We start from the raw sequence: 9,120 nt of genomic DNA, 5'->3' as shown, positions 1-9,120 counted from the left end.
ACAACGGTAAGATTATAATAGTGATTGATATATTGAGCTGTACGGAATTGTTTGATTTTCTTCATATGGGTTGACTTCAATACATAAAGTAACCTGCAATTTCGTTTTTCAAACAGAGATGGCGACAGAGATGCAGAAGTAAAAAATTACAGTTACAAAAATGTATTTTGCATTATGCACAATAATATTCCAAATATGTATACATTTTAGCTTGGTTTCATACACTTTTTATAGAATTTAACAGTAATTTAAATAATTAAGCTGCTGAATCACATCCTATTACACTCACAGGCTATATAAAGAAACTTAACCAGGTTAGGAGACCTCTTCAGCTCTCTTTAATATTTTAGGTCTTAACACGTATGTACCTTTACGAATCACTAGTTTAGTGATTCTAAAGTGTAAGAATAATCGTACAATGACTTAGAATTTTGACACACTTCAGTTAAAAGTAAACAAAATTCTCAGAGTGGCTTTATACATACGGGCCCAGATTAATAATTAAATAGGAGCAGATTTTCTATGCCGCAAAAACAGATGCGGCAATGTGTTCCTGTAGCTTAACTGGTCGAGCATTGCATTAGCAGCACAAGCAAAGCCTATAGTATAGCATTTCAATATCGAACAAACTTTTACATGTACATTTGCAAAAATGCTAACGAAAAGTATTAGAAAATATACTGCTAAAATAATGAAGGCGGTGGAAAATGCCATGCAGAAATTGAACGATGGTTTTCGAAAACAGCTGAACGACTGTCACACTACATCAAAATGTTCATTAGTACCTTTACTCCTGTTAGTGAGTCATTCTCCAGCACTGCTGCTCACAAAACACAATAAATGCATTCAGCTCTGTTAATGAATTCCAACAGCCTCTTAAATCTACAATCCACAAACCAATTGCCAACCTTTAGAAGCAGATGTCTCACATTCAACCAGCTGCAAAGGCCCTACTGTTTAGTATAGGATTGTGCAAGTGTCTTGCGAGGTGAGGGGTCAGGAGTGGAAAACAGCATTAGGGGCCCCCTGTCATGACCTTTTAAATAACTGAAAGGTTATGTGATGCTGGGGTTAATGGTCACATGTTGGGGTCGGTCGTGAGGCTCGACTAACGCTCGCTGATGTCCAGGGTGCTGACATGTGGATGCAACGACACCAGTTTAATACACAAAGACACATGGCTGTTGCGTGAACCCAGCTAATAAGAAGAACTAGGGCAAGAGTCTGGAATGCCAAGTGAAACTGGCAATATTAGAAAGGCTTTTTGAGTAATGTTTCAGATGGTCACAACGCGTTCTGTTTTCGCTTCCGAAGCGTATTTGTCAATTCAAAGAGCCCTGGGACAACGGGTTTATAACGCAACAGTTTTTACACTTTAAAGGAACACTTCACCCGAAAATTCTTCATTTAGTCAACGTCCAGTTGTTCCAAATCTGTATCATTTCTTTGTTCTGATGAACACGAAGCAAGAAATGTGCAAGAACGCTTGTAAGCAAACAGTTCTTGCACACTACCATAGTAGGAAAATTACTTTATATTTTTCTTTGTTCTGTTAAACACAAAAGAAGATATGTTGAAGAATTCAGGAAATTGTAGAAAAGCCTTTTTCCTACTATGGTAGTCAATGGTGGCCAAGAACTGTTCAGTATACTGTAATACAGTTCTTAGATATTATAAAGTTTCGAATCTTAGCAGAGTAATTATGATCGTATACTACAGTATTTACAATTATTTATGAATGCTTTAGTATACATTAACAAGGTGCAGTACATACTATAATATACATCGGTACGCAACAAACTTAAGTATAGTACAAGTATATTATTTTTATATTGGAATCTTAAATCTCAAAGCTGTTTGTTTTCTACCAAGTAGAAGATGCCGTCCGAAGGTTTAATCATGTATGAAGAATGTGGGCCAGTAGATAAAAGGTGTTGCCTTTGGGGGTGTAAATAGACAAAAAGTTAAACAACAAAAAGGTTTCAGTCAAATCGAATTAGGGATGAAGCAAAGTCTACACTTACTGACAACACAATTCTTCCGGTTGTGCTATTGATCAAGGCACTTAAGCCCCAACACTGCAACCGGTCAACTGCAAATCACTTTAGCTTCTGTTAAATAGCAAAGCATGTGTATTGCTACATATACAAACGTTGTAAGAATAATTGTTGTTTTATCTGCTGAAATATGTTTGTGATTTGAAATGTCAAACCTAATACTTCGGACATAAGGAACACCTCAAATTCTCATAGTTAACAAACTATTGAAAGCGAGCCATTACCAAAAACCAGAAACAGGCAGGTAAAGTGCGACATACAGATATTGCATATGCTATAAAAAAAATTGGTCTGAGCTAAGAATAAATTAGCCAGTGTAGCATGTGTGCGATACAGTTGTTCAGGGATGTTAGACAGAGCAGGCTGTTTGTGTGAAGTGCGTTTCTCATTGTGTTTGTTTGTGTGTGACATTAATCACGACGGAACGATATTTCACTTCGTTATATTTCACTGTAGGATGACAACAGATGATTTATTCTTGTGCTACAACTTTTTGGGCCGTGCTACAACTTGAAACCTTTGTAGCACCAGCGCTATGAGCAAAAAAGGTTAGCATACAGCCCAAAGAAAGCACTCATCTACAGCTATGCAACCATCTATACCCATTGTAAACCCATTCACCGACACCTGCTAAAAAAACCTGCCGTATTTGTAATATTTACTATACTAAGCTGTAACAAATTGTTGTGTATTATGGTAGTGTGTACACTTGGTTAAAATAGACTATAGTGTTCTGTATTACTTTACTTCACTGTGGTACACTCAAAAAGATTTGGGGTTATTTCAACCCATCATTGGGTAAAAGATAGACAACTGTTGGGTTATAAAACAAAATTATTATGGGTTGTATTAACCCATTGTCTGGGTTAATTTAACCAAACTGTTGGCTTTGTCCATATTTGACTCCAACATGGTTTAAAATAACCCAATATTTTTTAGTGTGTATGCTTTAATATTTACTCTGGTAAGGTTCAAAAACACTATAGTATCTAAGAATTCTACCACAGTTTACTGCAGTAAATGCTTAAAACATAAGGCAATATTTTGTTCATGTGGGCTTTTAGAAACTATCACCTACGCAACACCGTCACCCCCAAATACAAATGAACAAACAAACATTCAATAAAGAACTATTAAAATAACATAAATTCATGGTCCGTTTTATTTATTTGCTAAACTAACTTGTGGTAGCGCTTTTCTATCTTACAATTCTTTAACTATCTGCACATATTTCTTCTGCAAAGGAAAAAATTTGATATTTTGAAAAGAGTCGGTGACCAATGGGGACTGACATTGAACGCAAAACCATTTTCCATTTCTCAAAATATCATATTTTTTTGTCGTTATTTACACATCTTGAATGACATGAGAGTGAATAAATGATTACTAAATATTCATTTTTTGGGTGAACTATCCCTTTAAGGGCTACTGGTCTGAGAAAATAAGTAAAAAAAGTCTGAAAAAGGAACACAATGATCAATTGGTCTTGAGTTTGGCACGGCTGGGTGCTGCACTGATATCATCGTTTGCATGTGTACAATTACATGCACTGGAGACATTTATTCTGAAACTAGCTTTTTAAAAATGCAGTAATACTTGGACAAGCGCCTGCCGGGATTTCACCGTTGAGAAAATACATTATCTTACCATATCTCAGGCAGGATGATGTGTAACCACTAATTGGAATCTCCAAGGCAACCCATCACAAGCTTAGCTAATGTGAGACCTGCAACATAAATCTTTCACAACAGCTCAGCTCTGAAGGAGACCAGATGCGCTTTAAACAACCCAAGAAAATCCAAGCATACTGAAGCAGTCCTGACTCAGTCCAATCATCACATGAGCGGTGGCAACATGGGGAGTGTTTATTTGGTGGGATGATTTTATTGCACATCGTTGCAAATTGATGCTTTGTACGCGACTCTTTACGATTTGTAAAGCTTCTCGTACGATGGAGGAATTACAAGCCCTATAGCTGAAGAGTTCAGAGTTCTGTAAAGACGTGCAAAAGTTAGATTCAATCATAATGTGAGACATTGGTTCTGTTCCAAAACCTCTATCGTTGCCTACGGCTAATATGAAATTGAAGCCAAAAAAGCGAGTCATTGGTAATGATCTATATCAATTTGTCTTGCACTTTATATTGAACTTTCAATTTAAAATGCTCACAACTGATGATGACGTGGTGTGAGTAGCAGTGCAATACTTTAAAAAACAAGCTATTTAATCATTTTGAACCAATTATTTACAGTATTTAATGAATTGCCGATATCTGAAGTATATTATGTATATAAGCCTACCGGTCAAGAGTTCACAGAACTTATATAAATCTTTCAATCTGAAGCTGTAAATATTTGTGACCATTTTATATGTTGATCATGATTTATATTATATTAACATATTCACTTATCTTATTAGAAAACTAATGCCCGGTTTCAAGGACTAAGACTAAAATGAAAGTTTGAGCGGTCTTCACTGAAAATAAATTGCAATGTCATATCTAAAAAATATGTCAAGTCAAGTCGGAGGGGGACGGAGTAACTAATAAGAATATAAAGTTGGAATGCCTTCAGTAATGTAAGTGCCATTGTATTTAGATAATCGTCCATTACTCAAGCCAAAGCATTACATTTTATCACAGTCTTCCTTCCAATGCAGGACTGACAGACAAATGTTGCTTCCCAAGTCACAAGAAGGCCGAACATTTGTCAGATTTTCCAGCACGGCATGCCAATACAAAACCATTTCGTCTGAGGTGAGGATTACTTCAAAGTCAGATTTTAGTATTAGGGCCGAGTCTGAAAGGGTAGTAAACTCAGATGGAGAGGATTATTCTTTGCATGCCATAAATCATGCAGGATATGCTACTGATGAACTTTTGCATTCGCTCTCAAAGCTGTATACATTTCAGAAGCTGACTAAAAAAATTATGGGGTTTGGGCTGAACCTCAAACAATCTAATCTTAATGTTCCAGATGTTTGGCACCTAGATGTAATGACAGAAAGGCAGAGCAAATAGAATTTGACATTCTATTTGTTAACAATATCTCCTGATATGTTGCTCAGAATAAGCGTCTGTGGCACTCAAGTGGAAAGAGATAAATAGCTGCCGAGTTAAACGTTGAACTGAGATTGTTTCTACAGGAGTTCAGAACAGACTCATCTGAAACAGGCCTTGAAGTTACAACGACCAGAAACGCATTTGCTGCACTTCTTTTAGGGTGAAAATCTAAAGCGGTTTAAAGTTTGCAGAATGTGTTAAACGGAGCTGAGAATACTACTCTCTCTAGTAGTTAAAACAAGTCAGTATTATAGTAAAAGAGATTCTATATTTACGCATTTGGTGGAAGCTTTTTTTCAAAGTGTCTTACAATGCATATCAGTATAACACGTATACATTCACACTGATGAAATGGAAAATAACCTTCAGTTTTTAAATGACCTGTAGTTGTTCTGAATGAAAGCATCTGCAAAATCTGGCTTATTTTTGACCCAACTATTGGGTTGTGAATAAACCTGTGCTGGGTTTTACTCAAAATTCTGTGTTAGAAATCAAATAAAACATTGTGTGGGTTATTGTAACCCATTGGCTGGGATTGTGCCTTTTTGACCCAATGCTTTAAATTTACTGTAAGTTTGTGAATGTTTAAATGTTTCATTTTGTGTCATATGTACAAAAAAAAGAGTTATGACATGTCAATCTCTGCGAATAGTCAAACACAGAAAAGCCATGATCAGAACTTCTGGCCACCTGAAGTATCAAGAGAGACGAACAGAAGAGAAGTTCCTCTGTTGCCCATTGGAACCTGATTAGTCAGAAACATATAATTCCTGTCTGCTATTGCCATAGTAACAAAAACGTGTCGCCATGGACACAGCTAAATTAATTCAAAATACATTGGCACCAAGACCTCTAACAAACATCGGTGACTATAGCGACAGTCAATGAGTATAAAAGCTCCTTCCTGGATCGTGCCCCTGTAGGAACTGTCTACATGCAGCTTGCTTCCCAAAGCTTACAAGTTCCCCTGGTGGGAAAAGGGCAAAAGCAAACTAACAAACATCATCAGGGAAGCCAGATAAAATCTGTGCCTTCTAAATCCAAAAGCCCATTCAGGGCCAAGCTCGAGTCCGGGCTTCTGAATGGGGCTGTTAGCTAAGCTTTTAACTGTCTCAGGGAGAGATATCGCTACGGTGGAGATTCAGTTTGGCTTAGATTGTCTATGAATGTTCCAGGCATTCAAGTTCTTTATCGGCTCGTATGACAACGCTACCTGAAAAGCAACAACGGTTTCCAGCAAGCTACACCCAAAACTACTGATAAAAGCAAAACACACAAGTAGAAGTTAAACCACAGCAGCTTGAAGAAGTCTTTGCAAATAAGAGCGTCCGCTAAACACTCTTAAAAAAGAAAAGGTTTCTTTGTTGGGCTTTGTTGCATAAAGAATCTTTAACAAAGAAACCCTTTAGGCACCTTTATTTTTAAGAGTTTATCTCTAGCACCGTGGCTACATCGGGCACGGCGCGACAAAAGAAAATAAAGTGCATTAGAACCCATTATAATTTCAAATGTTGTCCACACTGGATCGCGTCCGGTGTAGACTAGACACGGTGTTAGGTATACAAATATTAGCGCAGCTGAAACTTTGTCCCGTCTCACCTCAAATACAAATAATACAAAAAGGCCTTCCTGTAGCTCGGGGGTAAGAGAATTGCGTTAACAACGCAAGGTTGTGGATTCGATCCCAGGGGATTGCAGATACCTATGTAAAATGTATAGGATGCTATGTAAGTCGCTTTGGATAAAAGCGTCTGCCAAATGCCTAAATGTAAATTCACAACACACATTTCTATATTCTACTGTATATCTCAAGGACAGAACTCAATTCGTCTGATCAGATTGTAAAAACCTTATCTATAAGAATGGAGCAAGGTGGATAGATGAGAGAGACTGAAACGTAAGGGCAAATAGTGATGTCCCAAAAAACCGTAGAGCCATGAAAAGTTAATCTGATCTGATACTAAGACAACAAAACTTTCATTAAAAACATGCATTAGAAAAGTTCATTTTATTGTTGACTTTAAGCTAAAAATTGCCTGAAAATGATGCCTGGGTTAATAGTTCAGGAATGGGATGGTCGGGTGGATATATCGCTCACGTTGCAAAAACAACAAACAACTTTGACAGTGGTGCAGAGCCAGAATGTTTCATTCACCGTACTGAAATTGCACATAAATCACCTTGAAGCGCTTCGTGTTCTACTTGACCGTGTTTCTTCGGTTCCACCCTTGCTGGCAGCTCTCGCAGCGCACTGGAGTCGGAAAATAAAAATGGTAATGAGAGAAACAGTATCCTCTTCCAAATAAAAACTGAATTTTCTCCCAGGCCGACATACAGCCATTGTTAAACTACTGTATTTAATCGCAAGAGTCGTGAACGTTTGCTTTATCATTTATTTATATATATATATTTCAAGTATATATTTCAACACAGCGCAAGTGGAGGAGCAGGTCACTGCCAGGTTTACGGCTCACAATGATTGGTCAAGTATTTGCTTTAACCCTTTGCTGAGATGGTCGTATGCGGGTTTGAAAATGAGGGCCCTTGATAAACATCCTGCTTACCACAAGGAAAATGTCCAAAATAATTATACCCCTGTGTGCTCGGAGGAACTGTATCTGATTCTCAGCAGACACGTGAGATCTGTGATCACATTGCAGTTCTTACCAATCTGTTTTATTAAGAGGATTTTTGTACGATTTCAAACATTATATTTGGTATGATGTGCGTAAGACTAAATAGAGGCTTCGAATTTAATTCAGTTTAACAGCATTGCGCCATCTCAAATTAAACAAAAACATTGTAATGTTATAGGTAACACAGTTGACTTATGCAATTTGACATGAAAAGCCCTGTGGACAACAAATTGAATGCTGACATTTATGAATGAATACAATGGATTCAACACTTGTATATGTAAGATAGTAACAGAGTTGACACTTAACAATACACTGTTAGTAGGTTTTGAAAATATTACAAAAAGAGAGAAACGTTGTTTTTGTGTTTAGAAAAATGTCTACACTATATTCCAATTTTGATTTTCCGTCATATGGTTGACACACTGGATCACTGCTGTGTGTAACACAGATCCCAGCATTTCTTAAGGCTGTATGAGCGACAGAAAAAGCAGAACACAGCACAGGCAACACTTCATTGCGGTCAAAGCACAACCACCTTTCTGAATGAATGAACACAGACTTTAACAATACGCCCATTGTATTGTGTACATTGTGTTTATTTTCGTGGGATGCTGTCAGAGAAGACTGAGAAAGGCAACTGCACTCAAATGGTGCGGATATTCTCCAAAATAGCGGAGCACGTCAAACAGGTTTTTTCTAGGGCTGGGTATTGATTCTGATGTTCTGATCTGATTCTCAATTCGAGGCCATGATTATAGATTTATAGTCCTAAAGATATTTCTTAAAAAAAGATCAGTAAACATCAGATTACATTGGTGAATTAAAAAAGAAATGAAGAGGCAAAAACATGTATATTAAACTTCCTTTTTGGGTACACTTGGGAATATTGAAACAGGGTCTTGATCAAACAGGATCAGGTTCATTTACATTCAAGATAAAACAAACAGAATTTCACAAGATGAGCTCAGAGGTTTCAATCATATGAACCGCTGTCGTTTATGTGAAGCTGATGTTAAAGGTCCGGTTGAACGCCAATTTTCTGCTAATCTCAGATTAAAATTGAGTACCCATAGAGTAGTATTGCTTGAGTATTTAGTTTGTCACATTTATAAAAGATAGATAGTGCTACAGCTGTACGATTATTTCTGAAAACCAACAAGCTCCTGGGGGTGTGCGGGGGGAGGAACTAAATCACGATCACACAATAGATCGTCGTATTATCCCTGCATAAGTTTGTGTTGTTTACATTATGCACGTACGCGCCAATTGCCAACAAAACACAGACATATGACTTAGCTTCACTTACCGCGTGTGGTTCATGTCCTGCATCTTTTAGCACTGGGACCGCTTCATCTATCAGTTT

Source organism: Barbatula barbatula, assembly GCF_947034865.1.
Source record: "Barbatula barbatula genome assembly, chromosome: 9".
Lineage (NCBI taxonomy): Eukaryota > Metazoa > Chordata > Actinopteri > Cypriniformes > Nemacheilidae > Barbatula > Barbatula barbatula.
The sequence above is the reverse complement of the archived record's forward strand: the minus strand, read 5'-3'. Positions refer to the sequence as shown.